Raw genomic sequence first — 17,854 nt, forward strand, 5'->3', positions numbered from 1 at the left:
CGTGATACCCTCCCCAATCCCACAGATTAAAAATCACGCTTCCACAATATGAAAATAAACCAGGTGGTATGCAGAAGCTATATGTTTTGGCAAAACAACATATTTTGCAACAACTGAGCTTTTGGATGGATTGGGAAATTGGATTATGCTGAAAGAGTACTTCTAGATGTTTCTGGCAATGTTGATACTTTTTCTGCCATAAAAACTGGGACTGTCCTCCCAAGAATAACAACATGATCAGTCATAAATGCAAGTGACCCAAAACGATATATATTACGTATACGTAATGTATACATTCCATTGACAGCACCCTCTAGTGGCCATGGTAATTATGACGGGAACAAAGGAGGAAATAAGATGATGTTAATATACAGCAACAAATCCACGTAGGGAGGAGGTCAGGCTGGATGGATGGGTCAACAAAACACCAGAAAGATAGATTTGCTATGAGACAACTATGGACAAAGTGTCAATGCTAATCTGAAAATGAGCTCTTGACATGTCAGTTTGGTGACCTGTACATCCAAGAGGTAGGTATTGGTAGCCTAAATGTTGTCTGACAAATTCTCTCAAAGTCTGAGGTTAGTTATCACTCATTGTTGGGTGGCCAGCATGTTGCTAAACTGGAGTTCAGCGAACAGCATTCATGTTACAAAGTAATCTTGAATTAATGACTTTACAGTACTTTTGTTGCTGGAAAAGTTGAGGCAGGTACAACTTTATTACTGAATGGCAATGCTGTGTTGGGGGACATACAGCAGTCCCATTGAAATGAAATGAAATGTTTTTATTGACACAGTGTTCATGTCGGTCTGAACATGGACTTAGTCCTGGGTCACTCAGTTATGTATGAAAGAAATACTGCAGCTATATATCAAATTATATATACATCATTTCATTCATCATAGCACCAGTATACATCCTAAAATGTGATTTTAAAAAATGGTCACATCATAATAATATAAGTATTGTGACATGATGATGTATTTAGATGTATGTTAGAGTAGCAACAATTAATCGATCAAAAGAAAATCAATCTGCAACTATTTTGATAATTGATTTTTTTTAATGGTAAAAATTCACTGTGTCCAGCCTCCCAAATGTGATTTTTTTCATGCTCTTCTATGATAATATATTGATTATCTTTGGATTTTTTTTCATGAGTTCTGGGAACTTATATTTTGATGACATTTTTCACAGTTTGCTGACATTTGTAGTAGTTTAATTGATAATGATTGTTAGTTGCATACAGTCTGCACTAAGCTGAGACAAGCTGATCACTACTGAACTTTAAACTGTCAGTACAGCAGGTCAGTTTACATGAAATATTTGATGATGAAATATTTTAAATCAAATCACAGCTCTGCATCTGTCTGATTGAATACAGGAGCTGGTTGTATAGACCACAGCAGCTGAAATTATATTATCATGATTATATTGTAATCATATTTCAGGTATATTGTAGTTTTGTAGACCATAAAGTCAAAAATATTGCTGTTGGTATCTCGTAATATCATCCCTCCTACCAGCAACCCACTACCATACTGCCCAATTATTCAAAGCACTCAAACCTCTACTTCTCTATTTCTCTCCATTTCCCACCTTCATGTCTGTCAGTTTCCATTTCTCTCTCTCTCTCTGTCTCTCTTTCAGTCTCTCTCTCTTTCTATCTCTCTTTTTCTCTCTCACTCTCACACACACACACGCATACCATTAACTGTATATCATGGATGTATAAAGAGAACTGAATACAGCATCGGCGGTGCTTTCATTCCTATGAAAGTTGCTGTAAAGAAATTACCTGGATGAAAACATACTGCACACACTCTATGGGCCCCAGTGCCCATAGAGCATGCTCACTAGAGACTTCTGCCGGCCAAGACAGCTAATTTCCAGTTTAGCCCTCCGGCTAACTTTAATGAGGATAAAACAATTCAATCATGTGGTTCTCCTATACTTTCCAAATGGTATTGGACTGAATGGATCAAATTCTGAAGTGAAACAAGTCATTTTGCAGGGGTTGTGAGGTTAAAAAAAATGAATCCACCATTTTTCAGCTGCTCCTTTTCCAGTGATTGTGTGTGGGGAAAAATGCCTTTTCTGTCAGACCTAGAAGTTGTAATTCCATGGTTTGGTCACTATGTCAAATTGGCTTCAAAGCCCGGCGCTCTTTCGCTTCCACTTAGTTATTTGATGATATAAAAAGGGGTGTGGGGTGTGATGTCATGATTGACAGCTGTGACAGCTGCTCTCAAACTCCCGTCTGGCTGAGCGGGCGTGTCCCACGGGCCGTCATTTCACCGCCCGACTTTACTGCACAGACAGTCACACAAGCAAGGTCGCAGCTCCCTGAAAGGAAATATTTTGGCTTCACTTTTACTCAGTGGCAGGAACTGTAGATGCATCGTCCATATTTATATACAGTCTATGATACACACACACACACCCTCCCTCTGTACACAGTATAAGTCTGTGTGCACTTACAGGGCTGTGCAGTGTTGTTGACAGAGCCTGGATGATGAGGGCTTCTTCATGAGCTCCTTCCACAGCAGTGGGGATTGGAACAACAAGCTGAACATCTTCTCCTGGATCACAGGATTTGGTTGCGTGTTTCCTGTCTGTCCAGTCTTACAAGTCTTGGGTCTGTGTGCCAAATTGATGAGTATGAAACTAATCCAGTGACACAGCAATACAGAAATACAAACTCTGACATCATGGGTCAATGACAAGAAATAACAAGGCATTCTGAATCTAAAGTAACTATATTAAAATGAACGCGGTTGCATTTTGCACATGGGCAGAGGCCTTTTGTCATTTGATATTACTTTAACAGTGCCAGAGGTAGCTTGTACAACTTCAGAGTACTCCACTGATTCAGCTTCACTGATTCACACATCAATGGCATTAAAATGACTTAGTGATACAGCTCTTTATTTATCAAATTGTAGTTTACCTAAAGAATCAAATATTGTTAATACAAAGAGTATTTCAGAGTGTTCATGACAATCAGAAAAATGTATTCCTTGTTTCATAGTCATTTCTTTTGTAATGATTGTGTATGAGAAAAAGTCTTTTGTCACATGACAAAAGTGTGCGTCACATAACCTGCAATTCCTATTATGGCCACTACACATCATTCCTGGGGGCTTGGTCCATGGTGTAATGTATCTTATACTGGATACCATCAAAAGTCCAGTCAAAACTTTGGACACAATTTCTCATTCAAATGTGTGTGTGTGTGTGTGTGTGTGTGTGTGTGTGTGTGTGTGTGTCCAAACCTTTGACTGGTACTGTATGTCAGGTCACTGTTCATGGACTTGACAATATGTTTCATAACTTGTTCTGGTGAAAATTAGTGACAAATTTCACTTGATTTTTTGAAAATCCCAACTACACAGTTTTCATGTAAATGTGCTGTCTGGGAAAGCACTGATTTCTTTCATCACACAGCTTGGAGAAGGCTAACTTGAAAAGATGAACACTTATGCTAAAGGTCAGGTTTGACTGCAGGAATTTTTATAAGCAACTCAGGGCCCTTTTAAGTACTCAGAGGCTTTACATTTTGTCTGTCCCACTTTTGCAGGAGCTCCAAAAAAGTCCCTGCTCCTGAGCTCTCGCGGCCCAGGCCCAAGTCAGGTTGTGAAGCTCATATTAGCTGATTATGACAATAATATAACACAAACACATATTAAAAGTTTCAGTCCTCAAGCCTATGTTGCACTCACCATCTTAGTGCCACTTTTAACTCACAAACCACATTAAGTCTTTGTTAGTGCAGGGACCCACAGTCCTGCAGTGCTCTATGCAACATTTAATATCAGATGGGAAAGTTGCCAATGATTCAACCAGCTACACTGTCTACAGAGAAACTGTTTCCTAATAAAAAAAAATGGTACAGTGATAGCAGAGCCCCACACAGTGCATACACTACTGTTTGAGTCAGCTGAGCTCAGTGTGACAGTAATAGAGAAGCTGAATATACAAAAGAAGGCGTATAGAACTCATATTGATGTATGTATATGAACACTCATGCTAAATATACAGTTTGTTCTGTAACAACTCTGTCTCCCTAAAATTTATATACAATTAATTTTGTGTTTTTTAGGAAATGATAAAAAACAAACAAACAAAAAAAAAACCCATCAAAACAACATGCTTTGTGCTTCCAAACAGCTACCTTGCAGTATAAAGATGTTACACTTCCTGGGCTTGAAAAAAAAAACTTTGCCAATATCATTTTAGGGGAAACATCACAGCTGCCAGCATTACCTTCACTGGCAAATACAAAAGTCACTAGAGACACTGGAGTCAGGGTTCACATTTTGAGTCCTGCAAGTTCAATCAATCAAGTTTATTTGTCACATGTGATCATATAAGGTACAATCACAGTGAAATGTAATCCTGCCAGTTCCTTCAATTTGTGCATTAAAAAGAGTTTAGTTTAGAACAGGAATAATAACCAATATATATGTATGACTGGGGGAGTGCGAAGCAGTGACCTCATTTAGGATCCTAGTGGCCTGATGGTAGACGCTCTTCCTGAGCCTCTCAGTGCTGGCCTGGTGTATCCGGTACCTTCTTCCCAACCGCAGCAGGAGAAAAGGCCGCAGCACTTGGTGTAAATGTCTTTTATGCAGGGTAGAATCCCACCTACTGTATGTTCAGCTGAAAAAAATCACCCTTGCAGTCCACTTTGGTGCTGTTTCAGTACCAGGCAGTGATGTTCCCTGTCAGGACGTCCTCGATGGTGCAGGGGTAAAAATTTCTCAGTATTTGAGGGGATACCCAGAATTTCCTCAAGCATCTGAGGTGAAACAGCCTCTGTCCTGCCTTTCTGACCACTGAGTCTCTGCCCACCAGCCGCACCCAAGAGGACAATGGACAATGGCACAAACCCCCCTCCCCATCCCCAGGGTCCCCAGTCCAGAGGGCTGTCACACCCCTACCATATCCCCAACCACCCCAGTCATCATGACCAGCCAGGTCAGATGGCAGCTCACCAGGACCCAGACCAACAAGGCCAGAGGACCTAACATCAACCCGAGGGTTCTTAGGTGTGAGTGGAGCAGCTGGCAGGAAAGTTCCAGCATCTTTCTGACCTCTGAAAAGGGTGCCCAAGACCTGGAAGACATCCTGTATAGGGCCTGTGCCCAAGAAGGGATGTCCCAGCACTCTTAACAACCTCAGGCCTGTGGCCTTAATGTCACATGTCAAGATGACCTTTGAGAGGCTGTTTCTACAGCACCTCAGGCCCCAGCATGTGACTGCCTGGACCCACTGCAGTTTGCTTACTAGGATGACAATGATGTGGAGTATGCCATCATCTGCCTGCTTCAAAGAGCTTACATACACCTGGAGAAGCCACAAAGCACTGTGAGGATCATGTTCTTTGACTTCTCCAGTGCTTTCAACACCATCCAGCCACTCCAGCTGGCTGAGAAGCTCTCTGCGATGCAGGTGGACCAGAACCTCGTGGCCTGGATTACAGATTACCTCACCGACAGGCTGCAGTATGTCAGGCTGCAAGGCTGTTTGTCCAACATGGTGATGAGCAACACTGACACACCCCAGATGATGAGGAATACAGAGACCTAGTCGAAAACTTAATAGGATGGTATGGCAGCAAGAACCCTCACCTCAATATCATGAAAACCAAGGAGCTGGTGGTGGACTTCAGCAAGCCCCTGTTGCCATAAGGGGGGAGGGAGTGGAGATGGTGGACACCTACAAGTTGCCAGGGGTGCAACTCAACAACAAACTGGACTGGTCAGACAACAATGAGGCCCTCTACAGGAAAGAACACAGCAGGCTGTTCTTTCTGAGGAGGCTCAGGTCCTTCAATGTGTGCACTAGGCTGCTATGGATGTTTTACCAGTCTTTAGTGGCCAGTGTGATCTTCTTTGCTGTGGGAGGTGGCATCAAGGCTTATGGTACTAATAAATTGGGCAAGCTGGTGAGGAAGACCAGCTCTGTGATGGGGATGGAACTGGATAGTGTGGAGATAGTAAAAGAGAAGAGGATGAGAGAGAAGCTGAAAGCTATCATGGACAACCCCTCTCATCCTCTCAGTGCTGAGCTGAGGCAGCTCAGGAGCATGTTCAGCCACAGACTCTTCCAGCCACGTGCCTCAAAGTGCTTAGGGGCTTCTTCTGTGCCATCAGCCATCAAACTCCAAATTGCCACAGTACCCAGTACCTCCTACCTCCACTGACTGAGACTCAAAACATACACACTAACAGTTAAACTGTCACCACCACAAATATTGCCCATGTAATGTATATACAAACAGATACTGTATGAGTATATGTACTGTATGTATAGTATATTTTAGAAACAGCACCATTGCACATGTACATACACATAGATCTATTTTATTGTATTTATTATTCCTATTTTATCTTATTTTATGTTTTACTTACTTTTTTGATATACAAGTATTCATGAAAATTTCTGTCTTTGATGTTAACCACATTCTCTTGTGCTGCTGTACCAAACTGAATGTCCCCTGCAGGGGATCAGTAGAGGTACATTTTATCTTAGAGATGCATCAGCACTTGACAAGGAGGTGGGGGAGGGACTTGTAATCTGTCATACTTCTTAGACCATAATCCCTTTTTGCCTCGTCTTACATTGTAGGTTGCTGCTTTGTAATTGACCATGTTTCCAGACTGCAGCCCAAAGTTGTAGGCTGCAGTGTGCGTGTTTATAGCATCCCGGATAGTTCTGGTAATCCATAGTTTCTGGTTGTGGAATGATTTAACTGTAGTTTTGGCTACAGTTGCTTCTGCTGTTTCACAAATTAAATCCACCACAGAATCAGTGAATCCATTGATCTATGCCAATGATACACACATTAACAGTAATACAAACAGTAATTCATGCGTTCATTTAATTTCATTTTGTTAGATTACTGCAATGCACTCTCCTCATGCCTCACACAATAAAACCTCAATAAACTTCAGCTGATTCAAAATGCCACAGCCAGACTTATAACCAGGTCCAACAGGAGAGAACGCATGACACCGGTTTTAAAATCACTTCATTGGCTCCCAGTATGTCTTAGAGTGGATTTTAAAATTTTAATGATCACTTTTAATGTTCATAGGGGGTTAACTCCAGAATATATAACTGACCTCCTACGACCATTGAATGACCTATCCTCTGGTAGATCATTCAACGGTCAAACCTTAAAACTAAAGATGACTGGGACTTTTCTGTACAGGTCATGTGGAATGACCTGCTAGAGGAGATCAGGGAAGCTAACACATTGTCTTCTTTTAAGTCACTTTAAAAATCTCATCTCAAGGATTACCAGTCTGTGAGCAGTTAAAATCTTTGCAAAGATCTGACAGGGCAGTCTCTGTGCACACTTGTGGTGGGATGTAGACTGCTGTGATCATGACTGATGTAAATTCCCTTGGTAGAAAGTGCAGTCTGCATTTGACTGACAATAACTCCAGATCAGGTGATCAGGAACGGGATAGAATTTTAATATTCCCACTGTCACACCAATTGTTATTCACCATAAAGCACATGCCTCCTTCTTTTTTCTTCCTCCTCTGTTCTGTCAGATCAGTATACAGAAAAGAGACACCTGGTTGAATGGTGCTACCCAGTATTCCATTATTTAGCCAAGTTTTGGTGAAACAAAGGACATTACAGTTAGTGATATCCTGTTGGAAGTTGATGCAGGCATCGAGGTCATCCAGTTTATTATCCACTGCTTGTACATTGGCTTGTAGGATGCTTGACAGAGAAGATCCATGTCAGCGGGATCACAGCCAGTGTTTAATCCCTCCATGTTTACTTTGGTGTTTCCTCCGATGTTGAAATGGATGCAGAGAGGGTCTTGCTTGTCTATGAGGTCGGCATCGTAGCTGGTGGAGAGTTTACAAAGTGGTGAGTTGACTATTTACCTGTCCTGATGAGAGACTTGTAGTCATATGTTATCATTGTCCAATATTATTCACAAAAAGTACAACTAAATGTGAAGAGCATAAATTTTGCAGAGCGAACGGAGAGGCGATTGGATAGGTCCACTCCTTCTAGAGGTTGACCAAAGCACTTTGGTCAAAGGTTGGAGAAAGAGCATTTTTGTTAAATGTTTGTTTTTTCTCATTATGTTGATAAAAATAACATGTTTTGCTGCACAGATTATATTTGCTGTTGCAAATCAGTAGTAGTAAGGACACACAACTATTCATGCCATTTTATTTTTGTTTTTTTAAGAGATAATGGGTAAAAACACTTCATTCTGCTGCAGTACAATGGAATAATCTGCCTTAAAAACTGAAGTTGATCACATCTTCAAAGTTGCCTTGAAAAGATGTTTTTTCAGTCATTTGTAGCTTGATTTATATTTTGTGTTTGTTGTATATTGGAGGATCATTAGGCTTTATTGTTATTTTGTCCTTGATGATTATAACTACTGCTGCTGTGCAGAGTTATTGTGTGTTTGAATCATCAAATAAATTCAACCAAGCAAAGCTAATTAGAAGCATGTAAATGTTTTAGATTGCCTCAGAAAGCCATAGAATGTCATGCTGGAGAATCTCAATGGTTATTGCTAGTCAGATGTAGTAGTTTGCATCCAATGGCTGAGGAGCTGTCATGCACATTGCTGGTCTGCCCATCAGGAGCAACTTGGGGTTCAGTGTATTGCTCAAGGACACTTGACAGGAGGAGTCTGGGATCCAGTTACCACGATTAGTAAACAACCTGCTCTATATCCTAAGCTACAGCTGCCCTCATTACAAAAATAATAAGAATAGATTCAAAAATCACTTTGACCTGACTGCAAAAAACAGCAGATTTTTCTAACTGGATGGACTAATGTTGGTCTAAGTAAGATGCTGCATATTTTGCTTCTAGTCTGTTGATTTTATCAACTACAGCTCTCTTTGTATGGCTTTAATTACCCTCTTCACTTAATTTCTCTAAAAATGGCATGTCAGACTTTCCATTTCTGTGCTTTTGTTGCATTTTGTACTCCTTATTTTGTCTTTCCCTACCTTGAACGTTGATTGTGTCCTGCTTAGACCAGCCCTGCTCTCCCACACAGTAATTGGATGGTGAGTAGATAGCGGGGGAACAGCTGCAGCAAAGTTTAGAGGCTGCTCGTAACAATAAATGTGTTTTACTGTCAAGATCAATGCAGGGTGCTCTCATGCATAAATATATGCTCTGCCTTTTTCCCCCTACATTATGGTAAAATGTTTGGACAAGACAAGGAGGCTGAGAGTTAGAGATATGTACACCCAATCTGAAATCATGCTCCTCTAGTAAAAGCAGCAAATTTGCACATTGTTAGTTCAGCATAGTGGCTCTTTCCTTGCCTGTAGAAGTGGGAAGTGAGGGGGTGGGAGTAACAGACAGATGGGAAATAATAGGAAAGATATGACTGACCAACCAGGGGAGGGGAAAGAAGTACAGTAAGAGAAATGGGGATGAGATACTGTAAGAGAGTATGAGAGAGAGAGAGAGATGTAGAAGCGTCTGAAAACTGTTTGCTTGAGAGTGCCTTTTAATCAGCAGAGAAAGCACCAGCGAATTTGATAAAATGTTATCTGAGAGCTGAAAAAGTGGAGGTGGAATTTATGGTACATTATGTTTCCCCACTATAAACAAATGCTCTCCGAATGTTAGCTCACAGAAGTCATTCATCACACACAGCTCAAAGCACTCTTTTCCTTTTCTTTGCTTTTGCACACAGGCTGGAACTCTGCCCAGACCGATGTGGGACCACAAACACACGCAGTGCTATAGGAAAGGTAGAGGTAGAGAAAAGCACTTTCTCATTGTTCCAGAAGAGATTCATTGAATTTATATTTCTCTTCCTTATCTCTGATAAACATATTGTATTATTTGTCTGAGTGGAGACGTGTCCAAACACTCAAATGCACACACTTTTTGAAGAGGAAGCTCAAATGATGTAGTCAAATAAGGACATTTCCAAATAGGTTTGGCTGCGGTACAGCAGAGACGTATTTTGGGCGATACTGTAAAATTGGACACACCATCCAACCAAGATTTTTAATAATTATTCAAGCGTAACAAGAAGACGCTTGAAAGTGTTGCTGTTTAAAAGCAAATAAATCAATAAACTACATGAAATAAGCTGGGCTGTGAAGCAACCAACAGAGTTATCATGCTTACAAAGCCTAGTAATGTTTCCCTCAAGTTGAATGCTTTGGGGTGGTGGCAATTCTTTGTTTAGGAGTGGCTGAGATTGACACTAAAATTAGAATAGCTGGTCAGTCCACCTTAAGTGAGCCCGGTCAGGTTAAGCTAATCCATTGCAGTTAACTTCAGGGCTAACCCCCTTCACTTTTCCAGCAGTTAGGGAAACAACAGACAAGACTTTTCCTTGTCTAGAGAAGCTGCAGTATTTATAAACTGACACACTGTAGCCTGTACAGTACAGTTTACTGCCAGATTGAAACCTTACGGCTAACCTTTTCCTCTGCTCCGCTCACATTCACCGTCACTTTTCTACAACCACACACTCACTACGCACACACATTATGCCTGCCCTATTCCGTAAAGGAGCTACAGAGGCTCCAAAACGTTATTGATTTCCAAATGAATGGATATTTGCCATTATCTTTGGCATTAAAAAAGGATTTTTTTGGCCTGGCAGGGGTTTTTGTTGGCCTGGTGGCCCACCAGGCCTGTACAATTATAGAGAAACACTGCCTAGTATAGCAAAATGAAGGCAAGGTGAACTGAGGAGCAAATTTCCAATTCAACAGAAAGTACAAAAATGCCATTTGGACCATTTGGACAGAATTAATATTCTAGCGGATGAGTGTGATAAAATACCAGCCATGCTCCTGTTATTAGACTAATTGTTCAGTATTTTAGTGGTGCTATATGACAGGCAGTGGTTGGTAATAAAGACAGCACATTCTCCACCTGCACATGCAATCAGTTCTTGTCTGTACTACTTTTACAACAGACTATTTGATGAGTTGCTCACTTGCTCAGCTAATGGCTTTTATTACTTTACGGTATTCAACTTCCACTTAGGACCATGTTGGTAAAAATGAGTTAATATGTATAATGTCAGCATAAGCCATTTCGATTTCCTCCATTACACCACACAGAGCTTTACAGTTGAAAAATGTACCTGTGCCATCAGCTGTTTTTGAAGACCAGCTTTCGGTTTGCCAGTTGTGACTGTGATATGATAGTATGAGGCACCTGTCAATCAGGCAAATATTCTAAATCAGAGTCTTTTTAGCGATTAAATTTAGAATCACATTGGACACACACAGCAAAGGTTAATGTATTTGGGGTCAAACACTGATGGGAAGCAAATGTTGTGACAGCAGAGAAGAATGGTGGAAAAGTTAGGCTTGAAATTAACCCCGGGATGCAGAAACTTGAGAGGATGAGGCTACCAGGGTTACAAAAGTTAATATTGTTGTTTTTCACATTCTGATGTAGTTCATTGCATCCTAGCTGCTTTGGAGGATCATATGCTGCTCATCATTCTACGCATCATCTCACATAAACTATACACTCTTGTGCCTTTAATCTGAAACTGGCATTATATGGGAGGTTAATGAGAGGTGTGAGACTCAACAAAATGGTCAGTATGAGGCTGGAAAACCAAACAACGAGGTGACAAACAGTAAAAGCTGTTTGGAGTTCTTATAGGTACATTGACCTTTATTTTGATAGTGAACAGCTGGGAAGGAGGGATGACATCAAAGGCATAGCCACAGGGATATATGTCAGGTTTGAACCCCTTCCTCACTGAAATATTTCACACATCCAATAATGCATACATTTACTGCAGTACAAACACAGTGAAAGCACATTGGTTGTTTTGCACAATCAATATAAAGCCCTTTTAAACATCCTCTTTGTTGCTCAGACAGACATTTTAACCTATCACACTACTAACTTTGTTCACATATATTTTAATTCGCCCTACCAACTGGTACTTAACATGTACGACACCCAATCAGAATGAGGCGTTGAGTATGTGTGAGTGAGTGAGTGAGCGTGGGGAAGCAGGGTTTGTGTTCCATTCATACTTGTACATGTACTTTTACTTAGGTCAAATTTAGTTAAGCATTAGCAACAAAATATAATTGAAGTATTAAAAGTAGCCTCAAAGTACTCACCGTTTAGAGTGTAAATACAATATTTCTCTCAGAAATGTAGTGGAGTATAAGTATAAGGACCTCAAAACTAGAATGAAATGAAGGAAATTATCTGTTTTCAGTTTTTATTTTGAAATTTGTGAGATAATTCAATCTCTCTTGGACTTCTTACTTCCATCCCCAAATAAATTCCTCACTACGTCACTGAATGACATGCTTCAAACGTCCCTTACCGGACTTGAACCAGGGACTTTGCTATTACATGGTCAGAATCTCACTGTAAAACCTTGTAGCCACCAGGACACACACAGACCAACCCTTTCATATTACATGCAGCTGTTTGATTTAATGTTAATATTAGAAGATATGAAATGATATAAAAAATAGAATGCAATGCTGTTTTCAACATCAGTCAGGCAACAAACATTAGCAGCCTCTCAGTGAGTCACTATCAGAGTATTGGTAAGTTGATCAGTCGTCCGTCTAAGCGCACACTGACAAACCTTATCTCCCTCCCGCTCTGCTGGGAAGCTTTATTAACATCTGCAGCGCTCACTCATCCTGCCCTTATTTTCCTGTTGTTCTCCTTTTCTCATGTTTTTTTTCTTCCTCTATTTCCAAGCTTGGTTTGATTTCCTCTCAGCTGGAGCGAAGGTCACCCCTGTGTGCGGGCCATGTGATATTGAAGGCCCTAGCAGTAAATGGTGAAGCAGCAGAAACAAGATATGGTGATAGGAGCTTTAGCGCCAAGCATGTTTAACATTACAGATGGGCCTTCACGGTGGTCCGGCACAGGGCTCCCACCATTCACCAGCTTTTATCTCTGTTTAACCTTGAGGACTGAAGATAGAGGGCAGCGTCTCTGGTTTCACTCCTTTGACAGACAAAAATCTAATATCCCGAGGCCCAAGCATACAGAAACATTCATTTTCACCATTTGTTCTCACTGTCACCCCAGTTCCCTGCTTTGCTTACTTTTATGATAACACTGTGTTCAAAGTCAAGGATCCACTCAGAACAAATGGTTAGCATTCCCGTTTTGAACAGAAAAATGTGACTGTAGTCATTAAATCTAATGTTTAAAAAGTGTAGAGAATATGTCCAAAGGTCTGCTGGAGGACGGCGTGTCACTGAATCTTGATTGAATTCTTCGATCATTAAGCTCAGTGGATTTGATTGAGTGAAAGGGTGTGAAACAGTCTGCTTTCATCTCCAGTCTCGCTATTTCCCTACTGATGCAAATTTCTAAAATAGATTCATGGATTTGAAATGATTTTTTTCTCCCCTCTTGCTCTTCCCACATTAAGAAAATTGAAAATGCACTCAGATAAGTGTGTGTGTGTATGTGTGTGTGTGTGTGTGTGTGAAGTATATATAGTATGTGTGGAAGTGAGAATGTCTGGGCACATATATGAACATGATGGTGAGAGGGTACAGAGTCCCTTGTGCAAAGAAAAATATATATAAAAATATTCATCCCACATGCCATGCATCAAACTGGTCATTAATGGACATTCCAATATTGTTTTCAATCCCGTGTACCTGGCACTCAAAATTAAAACTAAATTATTTTAAATGATTTCAATTCATTTTTAGCAATTGATTCCTTGCTTTCTCATGAAATTGCATGAAATATAGTATATTTTAATGTTTTTTAATGTATCATTTTTGTGACATATGATGTGATATCTGAAGTTGACTGTCATGCAAGCTGAAGATGAATTTCTACTTTTGTGCAGTAAAGGTGGACAATAAAGTTGTTTTGGTTTTAATTTTGATTTAATTCTATACTGACTCAAGCACTGTAATTTACTGCAAAGTAAACTCTGCTCTTAAAAGCAAACTCAGGTGTGAATGTCGTGGGGCGACAGTGTGAGAATGAGCTGTGACTTGGGGGAGAAAATATTGAATTGGGATTTGGATTGAGTGAACTGTGACTTTGGGGAGGGAGTATTGAACTGGGACTTGAACTTGAATTATATTGGGGATGGGTGTGTTTTCCTTGGATGTGCTTTTGTCCACAGGTGTGGGGAATCCTGCAATCAAGGCTCCCCTGTCAAGAGGCAGAGGTGACAAAGGAGGGAGACAGACGCCACGGACAGGCCAGAAGTTACTGACTGCTTTGTAGACAGTGACGTGTCTCGAGATCGAACTGCTGCTGTACAGAACCCCAGCTTGCCTCTTCTGATGCTGAAAAGATCACATCACTCACAGACTTCTGGATACTGCTGATATTTTGCTGCCTTCCTGTGGCTGTGCCATGCCGTGCTGTGCCTGGCTCTATGCAGGCATCAGAGGCTGGCGTTCAGACAGGCATTGGGCATGATGTACAAATGAGGCAGTTGTTCTTATCTATCTTGTTTCTTGTGTTGGTTATTTAAATGTTATTTTACCTTATAAGTAGGCCACTGACTGTGAGAAGGTAGCCTGCTATGTATTCTGGGGAATTATGCTGATATGGGGACTTGGGGAGGTGGGTTGGAGGAGTGTGGGAGTTACCTTTAGCTGGATATTTCCTTGTACCAGGTCAGAAGATGTATGCATGTGTGTAGTGGGATTTATGATAACCTGTGTGTTGGTTGATGCATTTTGCTGTTGACTCTCATTCAAGAAGTCTTGAATGATTTTGCCCAGTTACTGTGTTGCAATGATATATTATGCTCTTGGTGGTGGTCTATCTATGGTAATTATTTATTATTACCCCCCAAAAACTAGTTGGGAAGTCATGTTAGACGATAGTCACCTTCCTACACACAATTAGTCATTTGTGTATTAACGTTACTTAATATAAATATACAATACACCTCAGTATAACTTTTGAGAAATAACCAGGAAAGAGGACAAAACTCTTGCAACTAAACAAAAAAACATGCACAATGCACACAAACAGTGCTCAGTTGCTATGCAACAGCATTATACTGGTTGTTGATGTTGTCTTCTTAAGAGTGAGTTCAAACCAGAAGTGAGTTGTTAGGTTCAGTTCTTTTGCTTGTTCATTCTCAGTACATAAAATATCCAGTCCATGAATGAGTGCTCAGATTTCACAACTGTGACAGAGATTTAAAAAAAAACAGCAGAAAGGTGATGCACACCTAGGTGAAGATAGAAGTCCTTCAGTGAACATAGAGGGCACTGCTGGAGGATCCACCATGAGCATTGTTGCTAAACTCAGCCTGTACTGCATGTTTGTCACACAACACTGTAAAGCAGTTACATTAAATACTTAATAATAAAGGATCAATCTTCAGTCTTCTAGTCAGAGACGCTAAGAAGGGTGACCATATAGCATTAGTATTGTCCTGAGAGTAATAATAAATAGTAAATACTGTAAATTATGTCTCCATTTACTGAATGTCAACTTAATGGCAACAGTAAAAGCTACAGCAGCTCATATTATGTCATTGATTAGGCATTATAGACAGAGCCACTGTCATCCAAAGTTTAAGATCTGTCTCGAGACAGGTTTCAGCAGCACTAATTCTTAATACATCAACCTAAATCTTGGAACTATAACACTTTCCTATAATATTTGAAGGTATGACCTTTTGACAAAGGGCAGCTGTGGCTCAGAGGTAGAGCGGGTCATCCACCAATCAGAAGATTGGCAGTTTGATCCCTGCTTCCTCCAGTTGACATGTCAAAGTGTCCTTGGGCAAGATACTGAACCCCAAATTGCTCCCGGAGGCTGTGCCATCAGTGTGTGAGGGTGTGTGTGTGTGTGGATTAGAATCTCCTCCTGATGAGCAGGTTGGCATCTTGCATGGCAGCCTTTGCCATCAGTGTATGAATGTGTGTGTGAATGGGTGATTGCTGGCATGTAGTGGAAAGCACTTTGAGTGGTCAGAAGATTAGAAAGGTGCTATATAAATGCAGTCCATTTGCTTTGTTCTGCAAACATTTCCAATAAGAATCATCAGGCTTTAGACCTACGGCGTAGTGAATCACAACAAAAAGCAAGAGCTGCAGTATATTGCTCTCAAAAAAGCAAAAAGGTTTCATAAATTTTCAGCATTCTAATAATAAAAGCTTTTTTTAATCTAAAACTGGGTCATTTTCCATCTTGCTGTGTTGTGTTGTGTTGTGTATGGGCTCATCTTCAGGGATAAATCCATCAGATCCAGTTGACTGGCTGTGTGTCGACAGCTCACGTGCTGCTCATTGGATGGGTGGAATAATGGCATATTCATTTCTGGTGTCTGTCAGTGGAGCTGCGTGCCTCTTTGGATACTCTGCTGCAGGCACACCCCATACTGAATGCTGCAGCACAATAAAAACATGGCAGGATGCATTCCCTCCTGACCTATCTCAGAGGGTGCGGGCCTAATAAAAGAGATATAAGTAGCCTGTCATCAAACCCATGTGGAGATGACTGCAGTGCTTGTTGTTATTTTTATTTTATCTGCAGCCGTGAAATGAAAGCTACTGTTTGATTGCACCGAGGGCGAGGCAGGAAATTCTTCATTCACTGGAAATTAAAGTCCAAGCCTGTGGGTTCTGGTGGGTATTGTAGATTGTGGTTCTGCTGGATGTGCTTTTATTGCTTCAATCTTTTCATTATCTTGGCTAGGTGTTGTTAAATCTGTGAAGTTTGTGTTTGTTGGTAATTTGGGAGTGTGAAATTATCCAGAATAGCCTGCTTATAATTCATGTTATGCAGCTGTAAAGGATGGCTTAGATGCATGGTTACCTTTTCAGTGGGGTAGTCAAAATAACACGTTAATTTCAATTCATTTATTATAGAAAAAATATATAAAAAATAACATGTCAAAAAAAGTAACACTATGATGCCTTGTCCTTGTCCCCATATATCACTGTGCATATATATACAGCCATCCAAAGTAGCTTTGTGAATGGAAAATTTACATTTAAAAAACACCCAGATGGAACTGTTGATAGAAATATCACCTCAACGCAAAGCAGCAAGCTCGGAGGTCAGATCTAGCATAACCCCTGATGCTACTGTAAGCAACCAGTCTCATCAACAGGCGTTCAGACACAGACGCAGTCTACCGGTGACAGAATTACCAACTCAATCACTAAATGGATTGCAATGGACTGCAGGCCAGTTTCAGTGGTAGAGGACAGGGGGTTAATGGAGGCTTTACAGATTGCATCCACTGATACAATTTATAAGCTGCCATCGAGAAATACAATTGTGACCAAAATCCACCAGCTCTACAACACTGAAAAGAGAGCAAGGGAGGATGTATTGGTGGAAGCCGAATAATTACCCTGACTGGGGATCATTGGACCTCTGTTTGCAATCACAATTACCTCGGTGTGACTGCACACATCATTGACAGTGAGTGGAAACTTTAGTCATTTGCATTAACCTTGCTGAAGACGGTCACCAGGCACTTTGCTGATGCTTGCGCCAAACAGTTTATGTCTGTGGCAGAGGCTTGGGGAGTTCAACATAAGGTCACCACAGTCAGAACAGACAGAGCTCAAAACACAGTAGCTGCAGCGAGAAAGCTTCCATTCATGCACATGCCTTGTATTGCTCACGTTACTGAGAACCATCAGTGTTTGCCTTCATGACAGTCGGTTTAGTGACATGTTGGCAAAGTGTCATAAGATCACTAAGTGCATTTTAAACACAGCTCTGCCAATACTGAAGAACTACACCAGCAGCAAACAGAACTTGGGCAACAGAGAGAGAAACTGAAACAGGATGTTTCAACAAGATGGAACTCATCACTCACCATGATCTCTCATCCCCTCAAGAACCAGTAGGCTGT

This window comes from Thunnus maccoyii, chromosome 10 (genome assembly GCF_910596095.1).
Source record: "Thunnus maccoyii chromosome 10, fThuMac1.1, whole genome shotgun sequence".
In the NCBI taxonomy this organism is placed as follows: Eukaryota; Metazoa; Chordata; class Actinopteri; order Scombriformes; family Scombridae; genus Thunnus; species Thunnus maccoyii.